At 39.7% G+C, this 22,028-nt stretch overlaps 1 long non-coding RNA gene across 1 annotated transcript in view; it reads right to left on the reverse strand.

Moving 5' to 3' along the window:
- LOC143662661 (uncharacterized) overlaps positions 1-11,802 on the reverse strand; it is a 34,760-nt gene extending 22,958 nt beyond the window's left edge. Inside the window, exons 1-2 of the long non-coding RNA XR_013165526.1 lie at positions 11,707-11,802; positions 10,240-10,351 (exon numbers count right to left, since the gene is read on the reverse strand). This is a non-coding gene — a long non-coding RNA (uncharacterized LOC143662661). The remainder of the gene's footprint in view (positions 1-10,239; positions 10,352-11,706) is intronic.
- Positions 11,803-22,028: the final 10,226 nt, after the last annotated feature.

The following is a 22,028-nucleotide window of genomic DNA, read 5'->3' on the forward strand; positions in this document are numbered from 1 at the left end:
AAATGTTGGGTTAATTTCTTTTTTTCCGTTAATTAAAAAAAAAAAAAAAGAGAAGGGATAATTGGAGATGAAGGGATACAGACTGTACAACGGGACTGGATATAAAAACTCAGAAATGGACAGCACAATACTACCCAATTGTAATGCAATTATGTTAAAACACTGAATGAAGCTGCATGTGAGGTATAGGTTTTTTGTTTTTGTTTTTTTTGTTTTTTTTTCTTTCTATTATTGTTTTAATTCTTATTCTGTTGTCTTTTTATTTCTTTTTCTAAATCGATGCAAATGTACTAAGAAATGATGAATATGCAACTATGTGATGTTATTAAGGATTACTGATTGTACATGTAGATTGGAATGATTTCTAATTGTTTTGTTAATTCTTTTTTTTAATTAATAAAAAAAAAAGCTAAAAAAAAAAAAGAATAGAATAAATCCAAAAAAAGATGAAGTACATAAATAAAGATAAGAAATTAATGACATAGAAAATAAACATGTAACAAAGAGCAACAGCAAAAAGTTGTTTCTTTGAAAAAACTGATAAAATCGGTAACTTTCTAGCAATATTGATAAAAAATAAATGTGGGAAGACACACATAATATCAGAAATAAAAAATGAGATATAACTACAGATTTCACAGATATTAAAAATATTTAAGAGATTATTATAACTATGTCTATGTCAACAAGTTGAAATTTAGATGAAATGGGCAAATTACTAGATAAATATAATTTTCCATAGCCAATTAAAGAAAAAATAGAAAACTCAAATTATACTATAACCATTAAATGAATTGAATTAATATTTTAGGATCTTCTCCCAAAAAGGAAACACTAGGCTTAAATTACTTTAACAGCAATTTCTACCAATATTCAAGAAATGAAACTAGTCATAAACCAGTTATTTCAGAATATAGAAAAATAAGTAAGGTTCATCATCTCATTTTAATGAGGTTAGCTTAACCTTGATGGCAAAACCAGACAAGCACAGTACTAGAAAGGAAAGTTACAATCTCCCTTATGAAATAAGGCTGAAATATCATAAACTATTAGTTAACTATGGTAGACTAGAGATAACTACATTCTTTTTCTATTTTTTTTAACTACTCTTTCCTTCTTGAATCTGAGTTGGCTCTAGAATGTTTCTCAATAGAATGTGGTAGAAGTGACGCTGTGTGACTCCAGGGCTAGTGAAAAGCAGCTTGTAGTCTCAGCCTTGGTCTGAAGAAACTCCCTGAACTGCCATGTAAGAAATCAGACTACCTGGAGAATACTAGCTGCAGAGGCCACAAAAAGGCATTGCATTTGACAATCCAAGGTGATTCAAATGTCAATGAGGCTGTCTTAGACCCACCAGTCAGACCATCTGCCAGCTTGATATCACCAAGTGACCCAATGAGCCCACATGGAGCAACTCCAGTTGAGCCCTATCCAAATTCCTGACCAGCAAAATCACAGATATAATAAAATGGATATTGTTTTAAACCACTAAGTTTTAAGGATAGTTTGTTAGGCAGCAATACACAACCAGAACACTAATAAACTCCAGCACCGTATAAAATCATTATGACCTAATTGGTAAGAAACATTCTAAATCCAATTAATGTAATCTATCCCATTAACAGATTAAAGAAGAAAAGCCGTATCATCCTCTCAATAAAAGAAGAAAATGCAGTTGTTAAAATACTACATCCAAATATATTATACAACCATATATTATATGGTCATTCAAAGTTTCTACCAAGTTTTTGTAATTCCTGCATTTATAGGATGGATAAAAGTTTAACAATAAAAAAAACTACCTTGTTAACGATTTTTTTTAAATTTTTTTTATTAATCAAAAAAAAGAAAAGAAATTAACACAACATTTAGAAATCATTCCATTCTACACATGCACTCAGTAATTCTTAGTATCATCACATAGATGTATGATCATCATTTCTTAGTACATTTGCATCGATTTAGGAAAAGAACTAGCAAAACAGCAGAAAAAGATATAGAATGTTAATATAGAAAAGAGAATTAAAATAATACTAATAAAATATATATATATAAAAAGGAAAAAGAAAAAAAACAAAAACAAAAGATACACACAAACAAACAAACAAAAAACCATATTTCAGGTGCAGCTTCATTCAGTGTTCCAACCTAGTTACATTACACTTAGGTATTATTGTGCTGTCCATTTTTGAGTTTTTGTATCCAGTCCTGTTGCACAGTCTGTATCCCTTCAGCTCCAATTACCCATTATCTTACCCTGTCTCTAACTCCTGCTGGACTCTGTTACCAATGACATATTCCAAGTTTATTCTCGAATGTTGGTTCACATCAGTGGGATCATACAGTATTTGTCCTTTAGTTTTTGGCTAGACTCACTCAGCATAATGTTCTCTAGGTCCATCCATGTTATTACATGCTTCATAAGTTTATCCTGTCTTAAAGCTGCATAATATTCCATTGTATGTATATACCACAGTTTGTTTAGCGACTCGTCTGTTGATGGACATTTTGGCTGTTTCCATCTCTTTGCAATTGTAGATAATGCTGCTATAAACACTGGTGTGCAAATGTCCGTCTGTGTCTTTGCCCTTAAGTCCTTTGAGTAGATACCTAGCAGTGGTATTGCTGGGTCGTAATCCATTCTGCCATTCTATGTCTTTTGATTGGGAAATTCAGTCCATTAACTTTTAGTGTTATTACTGTTTGGATAATATTTTCCTCTACCATTTTGCCTTTTGTATTATATATATCATATCTGATTTTCCTTCTTTCTACACTTTACTCCATACCTCTCTCTTCTGTCTTTTCGTATCTGACTCTAGTGCTCCCTTTAGTATTTCTTGCAGAGCTGGTCTCTTGGTCACAAATTCTCTCAGTGACTTTTTGTCTATAAATGTTTTAATTTCTCCTTCATTTTTGAAGGACAATTTTGCTGGATATAGGAGTCTTGGTTGGCAGTTTTTCTCTTTTAGTAATTTAAATATATCATCCCACTGTCTTCTAGCTTCCACGGTTTCTGCTGAGAAATCTACACATAGTCTTATTGGGTTTCCCTTGTATGTGACAGACTGTTTTTCTCTTGCTGCTTTCAAGATCCTCTCTTTCTCTTTGACCTCTGACATTCTAACTAGTAAGTGTCTTGGAGAATGCCTATTTGGGTCTAATCTCTTTGGGGTGCGCTGCATTTCTTGGATCTGTAATTTTAGGTCTTTCATAAGAGTTGGGAAATTTTCAGTGATAATTTCTTCCATTAGTTTTCCTCCTCCTTTTCCCTTCTCTTCTCCTTCTGGGACACCCACAACACGTATATTTGTGCGCTTCATATTGTCATTCAGTTCCCTGATTCCCTGCTCAAGTTTTTCCATTCTTTTCCCTATAGTTTCTGTTTCTTTTTGGAATTCAGATGTTCCATCCTCCAGTTCACTAATTGTAGCTTCTGTCTCTTTAGATCTACCATTGTAGGTATCCATTGTTTTTTCCATTTTTTCTTCTTTGTCCTTCACTCCCACAAGTTCTGTGATTTGTTTTTTCAGATTTTCTATTTCTTCTTTTTGTTCAGCCCATGTCTTCTTCATGTCCTCCCTCAATTTATTGATTTGGTTTTTGAAGAGTTTTTCCATTTCTGTTCGTATATTCAGCATTAGTTGTCTCAGCTCCTGTATCTCATTTGAACTATTGGTTTGTTCCTTTGACTGGGCCATATCTTCAATTTTCCGAGCGTCATCCATTATTTTCTGCTGGTGTCTGGGCATTTGATCAGATTTCCCTGGGTGTGGGACCCAGCTGGTTGAAAGGTTTTTCTGTGGAATCTCTGGGCTCTGTTTTTCTTTTCCTGCCCAGTAGGTGGCGCTCGTGGCGGTCGTTTGTCTGCGGGGCAGTCGGCCCGGGAAACCGTGCATGGAGGCGGGGCTCGCTGGCCGCGGCTTGGGGGAGTGCCGGTCCAAATTGCCCAGCTGGCCCGAGACGCCAAGCGTGACGGGAGGGCCCCGCTATCCAATGTTCCCAGTCAGACCGGGGAGCCACGTGCGTTGAGGGGACCACAGTCGCCAGCCGCCCCGGCCGGGAAAACGTGCACCCCTTGGATATCTCACCGCAGCGGATTCTCCCTGCCCGTTCAGCCGTTCCAGAATGGGGTACGCTGTCTTTTTGGTCTCTGTTGTGACTCCGGGAGCTGTTTCGTATTGTTTCTGTTTCTTTAATTGCTTTTCTGGAGGAGGAACTAAGACCCGCGCGTCTTACTAAGCCGCCATCTTCTCCGGAAGTTGTTAACAATTTTTAAAACATAAATTTTTGTATTTGTACAAATATTCAAAAAACTTATTAACAACCTAATGATAGATAGGAACTTCTTTAGCCTGATAAAGAGTATCAACAGACATCATCCTCAATAATAAAATGCCATATGTATTTCCTTTAATATCAGAAACAAGTTGAGGGTGTCCAGGATAATTACTTCTAATTCTAGAGATTCTAACCAACAGAGGAGGGCAAGAAAAAAATATTAAAATTGCAAAGGAAGAAATAAAGCTGTTATTATTTGCAGATGATGCAACAAACTTCAGAATCAACCCAAAAAATCTACAAAAAATTATTAGCATTAATGGGATTTTTATTGAGTATATAAAGTATATAAGTATGGATATAAAATCAATATACAAAAGTCAATTATATTTCCATCCAACAACAAACTTTAGAAAATGAATTTTAAAGATACAATCTAGAATAGCATCAGAATTTTATAATTAAGAGTGATATCAATTATCCTCAAATTCACCCACAGATTTAGCTCAATTCTAATAAAAATAGCAACAGAATGCTGTGGAACCTGACAAGCTGATTCTAAAATTTATATGGAAATGCAAAGGGAGAAGAACCTGCTCCAAGACATTATTGAAGAATGCTGGGGGTGGAGAGGTTTTCATTATAAGATACCAATATTTATTTTAACGTTATAGTTAAAATTATAGCTATAATAAAAACAGTGCAGCACTGGGATTAAATAAATTAACCAAAAGGTCTGAGGGCCTAAAAGAAATCCATATATATATATGGTGTTGGCAGCATAGGCAGATCAAGGGGAAAGGACAGACCAAAAACTGATGGAACAATGGCTTACCCATATAGAGAAATAACTAAAATTGGGCCTTGAACTTACAGCATAAAAAAGAAAATCAATTTCAGGTAGGCTAAGAGCTAAATGCAAAAGACAAAACTATAAAACTTTTTTAAAAATTAAACTGCTATTCTATTTTATTATTTATTTAAAAAATATTTTTATAGAGAAATTGTCATACACATACTATCCATCCAAAGCATTCAATCATTGGCTCACAATATCATCACATAGTCGTGTATTGAGCATTTGCATCACTCCAGGAAAAGAAATAAAAAGAAAAAACTCATACATCCCATACCCCTTCTCCCTTCCTCTCATTGACCATAGTATTTTAATCTGCCCATTTTTTTTTGCCCCTTATCTCCCCTATTATTTATTTAGTTAGTTTTCCTAATTTATTTTACTCATCTGTCGATACCCTGGATAAAATGAGCAACAGACCCAAGGTTTTCACAATCACATGGTCACACTATAAAAGCTATATACAAAACTGTGAAACTTTTGAAAGACAACATAATGAACTTGTAGTAGGGAAGGATTTCTTAAACTGGACACAATGATACATAAACTTATAAAGTGAAAGACCAAATCATTTAACAAGTCAAAATTAATAACTTCTGTTTATCAAAAGCCACTATAAAGAGAGCAAAAACACAAGTCAAAATTGGGAACATGTATTTGTAACATACACAGTTGACTAGTGATTGTATCCAAAAAATATAAAGAACTCCTACAAATCCTATAAGAAACACAAGCAATAGGAAAATAGACGAAATATTTGAATAGATGTTTCACCATAGTCAATTAGCATACGAAAAGATACCTGTTCTCATTAAGGAACAGGACAATTCCAGTTGAAACTACAATGAGATCTCATTTCCCACCACCAGACTGGCAAACATTAAAAACAATATTGTGTTGGTAAGGATATGAAATAAAAAGAACACTTACTACACTACCTGCCAGAGAATTGGAGAATTGAAGACATACATATGCTATAACCCAGCAATTTCACTTTTAAAGAAAGTGTTGAACAAGGAGATATGTCTAGAATGTACATAGTGCAGCAGAGTAAAACCTAAAGACAATCTAAATGTCCATGGGAACATAAAATGGGGCACAGTACAGCCACACAAAACTGAACTATTCACTCCTGTAGTCAAAATGGTACTTCTCAGTAGCCCAAGGTTGAGAGGAATAAAGTAAGTTGCAGGATATGTACTGCATAATTCAATCATATAGAATCCAATAAGATACAAAAAAAGGATGACTGAAAATTCGAGTTAGATATATCAATATACGTGATAAAAATATAAAGAAAAGCAAGGGGACTTGGATTGGTGATTACTTCTAAATGGAGACAGGAGGTGGTGGGATCAGGGAGATCACCCAGGGGACCCATGGAGGAGAATGATGTCCTTTTATATAAAATGGGTGTTAGCGACTTGGGCGTCCACTGAATCATTATTCTTTATACTTTACATATATTTTGCAAATCTCATTCTATTATTAAATTACTATCATTAAAAATAATTGGGGGGAGGGAATGCATGCAAGGGTAGTTCAGTAGTAGAATTCTCGCCTGCCATGCAGGAGACCCGGGCTTGATTCCCGGCTTGTGCACTTCCCTCCACCCTCGCAAAAAAAATTTCCACAAATGGTACTGCAGTCATGGGATAGTCACACGGAAAAAAAGAATGAAATGTGATCCCCACCATACAGCATACAATAATAATAATAATTATTGGTAAGAGTCACCCAGGGTTGGTTACAAGCATGGTGAGAGGTGCCGCCATCAGAAGGTACTTCCCACGTGAGACTGAGCATCACAGGTCGTAGGAGAAATGCATCACAGTATTCTTCAGTCACTTGTGGGGAATAAGAAAATGCATTTTGTTTTTTCCTTTCTAAAACAGATTTTTCCCTTGAGCTAGGGTGAGGGAAATTTCTGACATGGATAGATTAAGAATTAGGGGTGTGTGTGTGTGTGTGTGAACATGTGTGTGGCTCGGGAAGGGGTTGAAGAAGGATGAGGGGAAGTAAGAAAAGAAAATAGGGTGGTAGTTAGGGACCCAAACAGGCACAGATGGGAGAGGTTAAAGCACCCATAGAAAATAAGGATTAAGGCTAAATGCACCAATTAATGCTTATGCATCTGCCCTCCAGGCCTGATGAAACCAATTTGATTCTGGCCACCAGCTAAGGGGGAAAAAAAAAAAACCTACCAGGTCTGATTTTACCGTGCCCTTAAGGATGTGCCTGGTAAAACTGGACAATGGACCCCTTGGAAGGAGGAATAAAGGGTTATGTCAGCTCCTGCCAGCTTCTTAGCCTTGCAAGCTTCTAGCATCAATTAAAAATGCCTCCGTCCTGTTCTGCTTGTCTGCCAGGGGACAGGGTGGAATACATTTGCCTCGCCTAATACCAGGGACTGCTCTGCCTTAATTTTTCCTAAAGCAAAACTTGGCACTGGCCTCCAGGGTGACAGAAAGACAAGCTCGTCCCTTCCAGGCCATTCTTCACCTCAGCTTGGGGCGGGAAGGTAAGCGATGCATGAAGCACCTCAGGGAAGGGGATGCTGGGCTGGCCCTTCTCCCAGCACAGGGCACATATCAAAGGGCATGGGAGAGTCTCAGTGGCTCTAGTTCAGCTGTCTTCTGAGCTCCAGCTGTTGGATATTTTTGTTTTTTTATTGCATTAGTCTTTTTAAAAAAAGTTTTTAATCAGCAAGAATCAGTGAAGCAAGCTTTATGGTGCAATAATTCCGCATGTTTTATTATAAATATCCCCAGGCAAAGTCAAGGTTATTTCATACTACTATCAAAGTAACACGCCCGCTTCAGTTGCAACAAGGAATCTGTGAGCACTAGCAAGCAGGGAAACATATCATCTGCATTTGAGGCTTTGTTTTAATAAAACGAACACATTTTACTTATAAAAGAGATTGACCAGCTGGGCAAATTCAGAGTAAACATACAGAGAGAAACCAAGTTATTTGTGGAATAAAAAAAAAAGTTCACCCATCTACCTATTCTCAGCAACAGTACTGAGTTGTGGAATTTGGCCATAACCAATGTTTACAATAAACTCTGAGAGTTTACATACAGGTCCAGCACCAGAAGTCTCTGCACTGAAGGAAGACAGTGTGATCTGTTGTGGGGTTTTTTTGTTTGCTTGTTTTGGCTTTTATTTTTTATTGAGAGCTGGGACCTCCTTCCCTGAAAAAAAATTTCAGATGAAAGTTTGAAATTGTTAAGTCTAGGATGAAAAGAAACTCACACGGTTCTGGTTTCATATATTTAACATATACACTGTTTATTTAGACTGAAGAGGTTTAGCAGTGGAGACAGAGAGCATGGCAGAGGAGTAGCACAGACAGAACACCTTCCCATCTCTCTTTCCTGCTCAAACTTAGGGATTAGCCTCTTAAAACAGAATTCCAAATGACATGCTTCTTAGCAGGGAAGATTTCACAATTCTTTTCTATCAAAATTCCCTAAAGTTGCAATTTTTTTTTAAACTTTTTATTATGGTAACCTATATACAACTCAAAATTTCCCATTTTAACCATTTTCAAGTGTACAATTCAATGGTATTAATTATATTTACGATGCTGTGCTGCCATCACCACCATCCATTACCAAAACTTCATCACCTTAAATAGAAATGCTAATCTACTTTCTGCCTCTATGAATTTTCATATTCTAGTTATTTCATATAGTGAAATCATACATCTGTCCTTTTGTGTCTGGCATTTTTTTCACTCAACATGATGTCTTCAGGGTTCATCTATGTTGTGATATGTATCAGAAACTCACTCCTTTCTACAAGCTGAATAATATTCCATCATATGAATTTACCACATTTTGTTTATTCATTCATCTGTTGATGGATGCTTGGGTTGTAAAGCTGAAATTCTTGGAGCAAAGTTTGTCCCGGGTTAGAGGAAAAATCTGTGGAGTGTCAGACTTGGTAAGAAGTTTGCTTACCTTTCAGTTTACCGAAAGGTGGTCCCCACATGTTTGAAGGGATAAGCTGCCTGAGATTTTATGCCCCAGACTACCAGTTTTCCTAGCTTACCCCTTCCTGCTTTCCTCCCTGTGTACAGGTGGGTGAGACATGAGACACAGGCGCACCCCCTGCCATGTGACATGAACCCAATCTGGAGGCAACAGACCTGGCAGCTTCTGGGATCCTCCATCCTAATATTGAGGAGGAAAATGTGCTCACAGCACTTCAAACATCACTAGCTTTCTGTCTCATGCAGGGGGGCAGAACAAATATTCCCTGACCTTCTAATCCACGAAGAGATGTGGCCCCTGAGCTGGGGTCTGGGATAAGCAGAGGAAGCAAGGGACGAGCGCAGGCCCTGGGCCCTCCCCTGCAAGCTGCAGGGAGGGGTCTGGGTGCTGGGACCCATTTCCAGCCTAGATGGAGGCAGTCAACTGGCAGGGTCTCGGGTCTTAAGGAGACGATCATCTCCCTCACACCCACCCATGCACACTTGAGTGCCCAACCTCCTGGAGACTCTTGAAGAAATTTCTTCTCTTAACCCCCTTCCTATAACAGAAAGGCCACACCACAAGGGCATAAACTAGTTCCCCTGGAGAAATGATGAGGGAGCGGTGATTGGGTAACAGGCCCTTAGTTAGTGCAGAAGCATACTTGGGGCTCCAATTTGGGAAGGTCTTGGAAGTAAAACAGGTTTGTCCATCTGATTGCAGAGCCAGAAGCATAGATCCCAGGACAATAGCATAATGAAAGGGGAAAGCATCAATCTTCTCTCATGCTTCCTGACAGGAGAGACAACCATCTGATGCTTTGGGGGAAAAGAGCTGGGAAAGCACACTAAGAAGCTGAATTCATCCACTGAGGTGGGGAGAAGGGGCGGCAAGGGAGAAGAGGAGCACAGCTCTCAGGGATCAGCACTACAGCTTGTAAGAACAGCCTTGATGAAGCCCATTGATAAATGCCTAGAAAGCTTAGGGGTGGTGGTGGTGTTTTCATTACACAACAGATCTGAAAATGCTTAACCAGGGTGAATGGTTTAAATAACACAAGAGGGCTGGCTGTCTGGGGCTTCTCCATCTTCTTGCCCCTCTGGTGAAGAGCCCAGAGCATACCTGTGACTCAAAGGGTGGGCTGTGCTGCCACCAACAGTCAGGAGAAACATTGCCACAGTCCTGCCCAGCCAGTTTGGTTCCTGCTGACTTCCAGAATTTCCATTACAGAGAGCTAAAAAAAAGATGATAAAATCCCTAATTATGGTTTCTGTACACACTTCCTCCTTCAGGCCCCCCGCGCCCAAACTACCTGGCAGGCAGCTAAGAAGATTCCCAAGTGCTGAGTGCCCAGCAAGGAAACCCTGCTGGTACTGAGCCTCCCAATCCAGCCAGGGCCCACAGTCCCTCCCCTCCCTCCTCTGAACTGAGCAGCCCTCACTTGTAGATTTTTGAAGCCAGACACAGGCTCTCCTGTAGCAAGGTTTTAGTCAAGGTGCACTTATTTTGCAAAAGTCAAGAGGAGCTTCAAAAGTCCAATCCCATATGGGGGTTGTCTGTAGTCAAGTCAATCCAATACTATGTTCCCATTATAACCTAGCCCACCAACCCCAACATGGAGGAGCCAAAGATGGGGGAAAGAGCCCCAGAAAGAGACCCCAGGATTCTAGAGGACCGGGGGCTCAGAAGGGACCCCCTTCAAATGCTGGCTCAGACAGCAGGGCCATGACATTCCCCTTGGCTGTGCTCTCAGCAAGGGTGCTGAGAGGCAGGGCCACCAAGTGCTTCCTTATCATGGGTCTTACAATGTATGAAAGACCAAGTCCAATGGATGAAACATGGGTTGGCACACCCATGAAGGGAGAGCCAAGTAGCATGTGTAGAAAGCTGAGGATCACTTGTACTTTAATTCAAGTAAGCATTACCCTATGTCTCTGTGTGATTCATCAACATATTAAAATTTAAAGGAATCTAGAGTCAAGTGATTTTGGTTACTTGCTTTGCACTACCAACAGAATGGTCTGACAAGTAATTCCTGTGCCCCATAGCTCAGTTAGAAGGTCTCTATGCATCCTCCCCTCCCCCACAGCTGACATGCCCCAGACTTAGATTTCCCACATAAGGAAAGTAAAGTCACTCTGGCACCTTTGCCTTCTGCCTGGAAAATAATCTTCCACAGCCTAAGTAACTGCTATTTATTTTTCCAGATTCAGTGTAAAGATTTCCCAGAAGCCCATGTTTTCCAAATTAAGCCCTCCTCCTCTGTAGCCCACAGGACCAGGCACATCCGCTGTGACAGCATGTAGCACATTCCATGTAGGTTATTCATTTGGGGACAGGTTTTTCTCCCCCACTTGGTTCATCTCCAAGTACCCATCACAGTACTTGAAGTACAACGGACAATTAATATAATACAAAAAGATTACTATTCTTAAGCTATTTGTAAATATTCATTCTTTTTCAAGGAGAATGAAAGAAAAGGCAGAAAGTGGAAGAAAAAGAACTTAATGCAAACAGTGACAAAATATTTTGCACAGCACTTGGCTCCTACTTTGCACTTGGCACATGGTGTTCTAATAACCTGCTTACCTGTCTGTACATCTCATATATGACACAGGATGCTTCTGGAGGCAAGGTACACGCCTTGTTTTTCTTGGAGCCCCGCTGTATGAGATGCAGTGCCTGGTACACAGTAGGCACCAAATATATGTCTGTAGGATCCATGGCAAACAATGCAACACAATCAACCCATAGAGCAAGAGGAGCAGTATGATACAGTGAGGGAAAATGGCAGAGTGAACTGAAATGTATCCAACTCACAAACAAAAACTCTGTAGACCTGAAAGGAAGAACCAAAGCCTAGGCAAATTATTGGGCCATGGTGATAAATATTGTGTCAAGCAACCCAAACAAACACCCGGATGTTCAGCTTGCAGGCAATTCCCAAGCCCAGGTGATACCTAATTTGTGTCTGGGACGATTCAAACACCCTGACCCCTGGGTTCCAGTCTCAACTTTGCCATTGATCATTTATGGAGCTCTTTACTCACCTGTGAAATGAAGGGCCTGTCCCAGAATCTCTAAAATGCCTTTGAGCATTCAGATGTATGATTTTGTCATTTTAAAAGCTCCATGGAACAGATATTTTATTGATAAATATTGCATGAAGAATGACCATTACAAAACCTAATAGAAATATTTTAAAAGATAATATCAGAGAATGAATCAAATGGAAAATTCAGCAGGGAAAACCCTCAAGATCATAATGGCACAGTTTTTCAGACATAATACCAATTTCACATACATTCTTAAATTGCTCATTTATATAGATAGAGCAAAAATGTTTTAGTTACTATTATTGCTATCAGTGCTACTACAATTGTTTTTATTATTATTGTGCCTGATATGGATTAAAAACTTGTATGGGCCAAAGGCATTCTGATGGCAATCAAAATGGAAATTCAAGATCTAAAATATGTGGGAAAATATGCTAAGAAATGGGAGAGACTTTAATAATCTCTCCTAGGAGAAGAAGACTGTATAAATAAAGGCAATGGCTGAAGTTTAGAGCTTCTAACTGGAAGAACTGCAATGTTTCTTTTTAACAGATAATCTTTTTAACTCCTCTCCAACCCCCAATCACACTAAGCCCTTTGAACGTAGTTGATGTACGTAGTCAGCTAATTCTTCCATTGCTTTAATAATTTTCAACCCAGTCCTTTAATTTGTCTAGCTCAAAAACTGACTCAGCATTGTCAGATTGCACATGATTTTTTTCTTTTTTTTTTTTTTTAACCTTACTAGTGCATTAATCAAAATGTACTCTAGGGCTGTGACCTCAAGAAAGCCATCAGATCTCTCCAGGATTCAATTTCTTTTTCTGAAATCTGACTATATGGCTAAGATTAAAGGCAGCTTTAAAATTCCTAAGCCTGGATCTGATCTGATCTGACACACAGGGGAACGCAATTTTAAACAATAGAAAGAAAAGTCTAGATTTACTAAAAATCATTTAGAGCAGTATTTCCCCCACTTAAAATGCATTTACAGACCACCTAATTATCTGTTAAGATGCAGATTCTGATTGAGCAGCTCTGGGATGGAGTTGAGGTTTTACATTTCTTACATGCTCCCAGGTGATGCCTACACTGCTTGTCAATGGACCACACTTTGAATAGCAAGGGTATAGTGCTCCTGCTAGGCTAAAGCCTCCCTCTAAATACTGGTAAGGGTGCTTCCTTGCATGTGATCTCCCTTGCCTTAGACCTGCGACATTGCCACTGTGGGCCACAGTTGTCTGCACCAGGGATCAGTGCCTGACTCCAAAGCAGCCATCAATAGGTTGGCCAGCTACCTATAAGATATTTAGCACAAAAGCACTGTGCAAAACATATGACAGTGCAAAAGGGATGGCATTTAATGAGTCCATCTAATTCCTCTCTCTCTTAGTTTTGAATGTGACATGCAGAGAATTGTGCCCAGGTACAAAATGTGCAAGACACTAGAATACCACAGAAGTAGTAGCAGAAAAATTAGTAGTTCTAACAGAGGCAGAGTAGCTGAAGCACTGTAATATTAGAAGCACTAGAGATGAGAGAAAGGGATTCTGATATTGAGGCAACAAGATTACAGGCTTCTAGAGTTTGTTCTATGATGAAGAGAGCCCAGAAGTTTGGCTCAGGGATGTTGTGTTCTGACGTCCCCTGGTACTTTTTATTAAATCCCATAATGCAGACATCGTGAGCATTCTTCTGTACTTTGCAAATCTGAAGAGGTGGTTTATTCACTTTGAAGCAAACTTGTCCTTCACCTTAGATTTTACTGTAGGAACCATACCTGGGGCATTTAAAACGTATACATGCCCAAGTTTCTCAGAGACAGTAAGGTTCCACTTCAGGTCATCTTGCCAGAACTAGGATGACTAATTCTACCAGAAGGCAAGAGGGGAGGGATAGGATCCTCCTAACCATTGTCATGCTCTGCTTTGAAATGGTTGTCAGGTTTATTAACCATCCATTAGGCAGTACCTATAACTGAGTGAGTTCTTCAGAGTTGTTCATGAAAACTTTGTGAACTCTCCAACAGTACAGTTAGATACAGTCACAGTTTAATGTACAATGTACAAACTCAAATTCCTCATGACGGAACCAAAAGCTAAATGTTTGTGACTGGTTAGAATAACAGTTCAAAAACCAACAAAACAAACAGGACACAAAGAGTTTTCTCTGTAGCTTGATAAAGGCAGTTGATCAGTTCGTGCTTCTCAAATTTTAGTGTGCATGGGAATCACCTGGAGGTGTGAGGAAGCTACAGATTCTGATTCAGTGGATCTGGAATGTGCTTTGAGATTCTGCATTTCTAACAAGTTCCCAGGCGACGCCAATGCTGCTACTGAACAAGTAACACTCATAGCAAGAATGAAAAAACGCTGGGGTGATTAGTTCACTGTTTCCTACTACCATAGTCTACCTCCAATAGCAGTATGGAATTCTGATCTAAGTGGCAAGGGAGCCCATAATCCTCTTGACTCCTCAAACCTCATCTGCTGTGTTGCACTTAGCACAGGGAATGTGGCTTTGGGCATATTAGAGTACAACTAAGAGAACAATTAAAATACTAAGAAAGCTAGAATTCACCTTGTGAGAATTCAAGGAATTGGGACCCTTCAGACCACAGAAGGGAATACGAAATACAGGAAATATAAGTAGGAAATGTAGAAAATATATAGCTATCCTTAGATATTTAAAGTACTACCCCATGGGAGATCTCAGATCATGACGCATTAAAAAAAAAACCAACCAATCTTTTACCCCCACCACCCAAAATTAACAGCTCAGTGTAAGGATCAAGAGGGCAGGTTCTGAGGTTGAATAGTCCTAGGTTTAAATCCCAAATCTAATACTTTTCTATGACTTCCAGTAAATTACCTAACATCTTAACACACAAGTGTCCTTATCAGTAAAACAAATAATAATAGTACCTAACTGAATTACTTAACTCAGATATATTAACTGCTATAACAGATACATTGTGTTAGGGGCTACACGTTCAACATTTATTTCTTACATGTGTGTAGTCCAAGATGGGTATCCTTGATGAACAGGATTTTGCTCCAAGCCACAATTCATGACCCCAGGCTCCTTCTGTTTGGTGGCTTTGCCATCTTCAGTGAGAGGCTTCTAATGTCACAGTGGGAAAGGAAAGAGCATGGAAGATTATAAGTGTTAAGATTTTCATAAGATAGATCTGAAAGTATCTTTTCCCAACCCCCGTCAATTTTTTGCCTTATTATTCCATAAATCCATAACTAGTAGACAATGTTTTTCTAAAGCTATAATAAGCAATTTTTTTCAAAAAAGTATTTAGGATCTTTTTAATATTCTAGCACAAAAATCTGATAAAATCTTGTCTGTAGCAACCCTAGATTTAGAACTTGCTACTAACTCCCAGTTCCAGAGGTTAATGCCCAATGGTAATATCTGTGGTTAAATCAATTTCCAAGTGTCCTTGGTGACGTGTCTCTCCCCAGTAATTTCTTAGGCTTTGCGCCTTCTTTTCCTTCTCTAGTACACAAATTCCTGCCTCAAAAGCAAGCTTACCAGTATCAAATCATTTGAACTAAATCCTATAATAGGACTGGATCCCTACTTGGCATTTGGAAGCAGATTGTGAGGGGAATAGTTTCTGATGTTTTCCACTTATTATCACATTTTTATTTTCAGCAGGACCATTATCCCCTGAGTCCCTTGGAGAGAGGATTAATGAAGTTCCAAAAGGTCAATAGCAATGCTTATATTGTTCTTTGGTGCCTCATCCCATTTTTCACACAACTTACATTTTTTGATAATGGTGAAAGACATGAAAAAGACATGAGGAGCCATTTACCCAATTGTTTGGCTCTCCTCAGCATTAGAGGCAATGACCATCTATGTATATAGGAATTAAGATTGATAAAATGCCCAATGTATATAGTGGTATTGCCAACTCAAAGTCTAAAGAGTTCTTGAAAATCATCCAGCAAGACAACTTCACATTTCCATTTAGAGAAGTGGAAACCTAGGAGACTGAAATTTTGCCAGGGTTCAAGATGCCGACTAGCTGCTTCATCTTCAGACAGAATCTCCATTAATATTACAATCAGGAAAATTTATCAGAACTATAACCTCACTCTCAAGAGTCACATTTCTACACTAGATTTGAATTTGCTAGTTTACGCTGAATTATGGCAATTTTTCTTTCACATTACTTTACAATGTAGAGGACCAATACAAATAATGATTGTCTAAAAGGATCCTTTCATTTCACTACTCAAGGACAGCATGCTGAAATCATTTAAAATAAACCATATGCCATAAGAAGAAAAGAGAAACATGGCCTCAATATCATTTTGAGGGACAGAATTTATAAGCGATAGTTTTATATTTCTTTCTAGTCAGTCCAGTGGTATGTTGTAAGGGGACGAAGCTGGATCAACAGCATGATCTAAAACATCTATATATGCAAAGAAAAAAAGGCTAGAAAGAAACGCATCAAAATATTAACAGTGCCTTGTGTTTTCATTTTCTTTATGCCTTTATCTTTCAAGTTTTCTACAATGAGAATATATTACTATTAGAACTGGGAAAATCTTTAGGGGGGGTGGGGATGGGGGGCTTGTAGGCAATTCTTACCCTCTAACTCCTTTTTTTGAAATATGAATTGTGAAGAACTGATCTAGAAGACAAGATTAGGAGACTTTACTGTCTCTTTTCAATTTTAGGCAGCAAATATTTTAACTGCCCCATCTTACATTTACAAAATTATCCTCCATTTCTTTTCTACATGAATCTCATAATCCAGCCAAAGTAGGCATTTGTTTCCCTAAATATATTTTTTCTATTTTATGTCAAACTTTTGCCTTAGAAGGCCCTATGACTTAAAATCTTATCCATTCTTCAGATCCAATTTCTTTAGATCAAATTTCATTTCTTCTGTGAGGTATTAAATGTGACTGTTCCATTTGGAAGTAGTATCTTTTTCCTAGGTACACTAATGAGAACCTATTTATTTACCCATTTCTTGGGACACAGTATGTGCTACTTTGCATTATTCATGTGTTTCCATCTCTCTTAAAAGTGGCTCCAGGACATGGGCTGTGTCTTATACATCTCTGTCTCCCATAGTGCTCAGCATATAGAAAGTTCTTACCAGTTTACTAAATGAGTATTTTGGGTATCAGCATCCCATCAGGGATCACTCTTTGGGACCTCAAACTTAGATCATCCCTATTTTGATCTATTCATTAATTTTTTTCCAAGCCAAACTATCATTTATCAATGATACTTTTCATAAACAATCATTGTATTTCAGGCAGGACATAGGCAGATAGTTGTTAACAGTATAGAACAACTTTCAAACTCCTTTCTTCAATGGACTACCAAAATCAGAAAGCCACTATAAAACCAATGAAGCCTTCATTTGATGCTCTGAACAGGGAAAGTTTAGAGTGAGGGCTGACATTCACATTTAGCATGTTGTTTGACAACTGTTCACAAGCTGACCCTGAAAAGAAAATGGCAGAATTATCAGTGTGAAGATTCACAGCCTAAACAAGGACTTGCTGCTCTTCTGCCAGATGCCATCTCAGATATCACTGGAAAGTCCAGAATGCATGACATTCTGGTAATTTGGGAGGGTCAGGCCCCAACATATTTCAGGGAGTCAAGTCTATGCTGAAGGCTGAGAAGGAGAATAAGACATGAGGACATAAAAACTAATTTTAGTTCTTCCACACCACAAGGCATTTGTGCCAGGGTGCCTAATGTGTATCAATGTCATGGAATCTAATATCTTGGGAGTAAAGATAAAGTCTCTCAAACCTAAAGGGGAAAAATGTTTCTCCCATGTTAATCCACCTTTGGAGACATTCTATTAGTGACATTTGCCCCTTCCCAAAAAACAACAAAGTGTTCTGTGTGCTAACAACACAGCTTAAAAAAAACAAAAGTAAAACAAAATTCTGCAATTTTACAAAAAAAAACAAAACAAAAATAAAACAAAACTCTGCATTTTTACAAAACTTGATAAAAAATAGTATTTCAAACTGTACAGTCACCAGAAGTACACAATTATCAAAACTGCACACATTTCACTTGGCATCTCCAGCACCTTTGGCTTTTTGTGCCTGGACTCTTTTGGCATTTCCATTTTCTATAGGGTTATTCCCATCCTTGCCAGTATCAGCTTTCCTCTTTCTTCCTTTTTTGTAGAGGCCTTTTTTAGGCTTGGGTTCTGTCTTTGGAGGCGCAGGATCAGCAGATAACCTTGCAGATCTTCTCTGTAATTCATCTTTTACCTTGACTTGATCTCCTTTAGCACCCCTGTATTAGTTAGGGTTCTCTAGAGAAACAGAATCAACAGGGAACACTTGCAAATATAAAATCTATAAAAGGGTCTCACGTGACCACAGGAACGCAGAGTTCAAAATCCACAGGGCAGGCTGCGAAGCTGACGACTCTGATGGATGGCCTGGATGAACTCCACAGGAGAGGCTCACCAGCCAAAGCAGGAATGGGATCTGTCTCCTCTGAGTCCTTCTTAAAAGGCTTCCCGTGTTTGGATTTAGCATCACTAATTGTAGAAGACACTCCCCTTTGGTTGATTACAAACGGAATCAGTTGTGGATGCAGCTGACGTGATCATGACCTAATCCTATGAAATGTCCTCATTGCAACAGACAGGCCAGTACTTGCCCAATCAGCTAAACAGGTGGCCAAGTTGACACGTGTCCCTAACCATGACAGTCCACCCCTTGTCAACTTGGCACCTATATATATATCACCTTAGACCATACTTAATTTCTAAATGAAAACAAATAAGCACACTTTTTTTTTCTTTTACCTGACAATACTCAACTGTCCTGCATATAACTGGAAACACATTAAATCTCTCCAGAATAGGGTGCAAATCCTTGGGCAACATTCATTCTTAAACTTGGTATCTTACAACTTAAAATAGTATAACATGAACAAAACAGAATTACAGTCCCCGTTTCTGTAACTGATCACATGGTCGAAGTTCATATTTATCACTTCCTTCTTCCACTACCCATTCCATGTTCCCTTTACTCTCAGCAAGCACTTCGGCTGGCCGTGGTTCTTTGCCTGGTGGGGTGACCCAAACCTTCATTCCTGAAGTTTCAGAGCCATTAGTAGTCCTGCCTGGATTGTGTTGTTGCAGTTTTCCATTGATTTTAATCACAGGGCATGGTAGTACTAATAGACGCCCTAGGGGATCTCCTATATTCTAAGAAAACTCTTCTTTACCTCCATGATGTAGTTGCAGTCCTACTTCCTTCTGATAGTCAGGGTCAATTATCCCAGACAATAATGTAATCCCCTTCTTGGCTTGTTGATCCAGAGGCATAAGAAGCCAAAGTGACCAGGTGGCAATCTTAACTTCCAGTTCAGTGGTATCACTGTTGTTTCTCCTGGAGGAAGCACACCCCGTTTTGGAACTAAAACCTGTAGACTAGCAGAACTCAGGGTAGCAGGGACGGGAAGCAAAAATTTTCCTAGTGGATCACTAGGGGTAATAGTGAGTGGTACTACACCCATTTCTACCCCTTGGTTCCTGGGTCCATGGATTCTGGCTATGGGAGAAAGAGCACCATACAGCAGACGCTGATTCAGAGCATACACAGCTTCCTAGAGAACATTACCCCAGCCTTTCAAGTTTTTGCCACCTAGTTGGCACCATAATTGAGTTTTCAAAAGGCCATTCCACCATTCTATCAATCCAGCTGCTTCTGGATGATGGGGAACATGATAAGACCAGAGAATTCCATGAGCATGTGCCCATTCCCGCACTTCGTTTGCTGTGAAGTGTGTTCCTTGATCTGAAGCAATGCTATGTGGAATACCATGATGATGGATAAGGCATTCTGTAAGCCCACGGATGGTAGTTTTGGCAGAAGCATTGCGTGCAGAGAAAGCAAACCCATATCCAGAGTATGTGTCTATTCCAGTTTGAACAAATCGCTGCCCCTTCCATGAAGGGAGTGGTCCAATATAATCAACCTGCCACCATGTAGCTGGCTGGTCACCTCGGGGAATGGTGCCATATTGGGGACTGAGTGTGGGTCTTTGCTGCTGGCAGATTGGACACTCAGTAGTGACTGCCGCCAGGTCAGCCTTGGTGAGTGGAAGTCCATGTTGCTGGGCCCATGCATAACCTCCATCCCTACCACCATGACCACTTTGTTCATGAGCCCATTGGGCAATAACAGGAGTTGCTGGGAAAGAGGCTGACGGGTATCCACAGAACGGGTCATCTTATCCACTTGATTATTAAAATCTTCCTCTGCTGAAGTCACTCTCTGGTGTGCATTCACATGGGACACAAATATCTTCATGTTTTTAGCCCACTCAGAAAGGTCTATCCACATACTTCTTCCCCAGACCTCTTTGTCACCAATTTTCCAATTATGGTCTTTCCAAGTCCCTGACCATCCAGCCAAACCATTAGCAACAGCCCATGAGTCAGTATACAAACGCACCTCTGACCAGTTTTCCTTTCAAGCAAAATGAACAACCAGGTGCACTGCTCGAAGTTCTGCCCACTGGGAGGATCTCCCCTCACCACTGTCCTTCAAGGACACCCCAGAAAGGGGTTGTAATGCTGCAGCTGTCCACTTTTGGACATATCGCGCTGAACCATCTGTAAACCAGGCCCGAGTTTTCTCTTCCTCAGTCAATTCACTGTAAGGAACTCCCCAAGAGGCCATAGCTCTGGTCTGAGAAAGAGAAGGTAATGTGGCAGGAGTGGAAACCATGGGCATTTGGGCCACTTCTTCATGTAACTTACTTGTGCCTTCAGGACCTGCTCTGGCTCTATCTTGTATATGCCATTTCCATTTTACAATAGAGTGCTGCTGTGCACACCCAACTTTATGGCTTGGTGGGTCAGACAACACCCAACCATGATAGGCAACTCAGGTCTCATGGTAACTTGGTGGCCCATGGTTAAGCGTTGTCTCTACTAAGGCCCAGTAGCAGGCCAATAGCTGTTTCTCAAAAGGAGAGTAGTTATCTGCAGCAGATGGTAAGGCTTTGCTCCAAAATCCTAAGGGTCTGCATTGTGATTCTCCTATAGGGGCCTGCCAAAGTCTCCAGACAGCATCTCTATTTGCCACTGACACTTCCAGCACCATTGGATCTGCTGGTTCATACGGCCCAAGTGGCAGAGCAGCTTGTACAGCAGCTTGGACCTGTCTCAGAGCCTCCTCTTGTTCAGGTCCCCACTTAAAATTAGCAGCTTTTCTGGTCACTCAATAAATGGGCCGGAGTAGCACACCCAAATGAGGAATATGTTGTCGCCAAAATCCAAAAAGACCAACTAGGCGTTGTGCCTCTTTTTTGGTTGTGGGAGGGGCCAGATGCAGCAACTTATCCTTCACCTTAGAAGGGATATCTCGACATGCCCCACACCACTGGACACCTAGAAATTTTACTGAGGTGGAAGGCCCCTGTAGTTTTTTGGATTTATCTCCCATCCTTTGACACGCAAATGCCTTACCAGTAAATCTAGAGTAGTTGCTACTTCTTGCTCACTAGGTCCAATCAACATGGTATCATCAATATAATGGATCAGTGTGATGTCTTGTGGGAGGCAGAAATGATCAAGGTCTCTGTGAACGAGATTATGACATAGGGCTGGAGAGTTGATATACCCCTGAGGTAGGACAGTGAAAGTATACTGCTGACCTTGTCAGCTGAAAGCAAACTCTTTCTGGTGGTCCTTACTAATAGCTATTGAGAAAAAAGCATTTGCCAGATCAATAGCTGCATACCAGGTACCAGGGGATGTATTGATTTGCTCAAGCAATGATACCACATCTGGAACAGCAGCTGCAATTGGAGTTACCACCTGGT

Source organism: Tamandua tetradactyla, chromosome 18 (assembly GCF_023851605.1).
Source record: "Tamandua tetradactyla isolate mTamTet1 chromosome 18, mTamTet1.pri, whole genome shotgun sequence".
Taxonomy (NCBI): domain Eukaryota; kingdom Metazoa; phylum Chordata; class Mammalia; order Pilosa; family Myrmecophagidae; genus Tamandua; species Tamandua tetradactyla.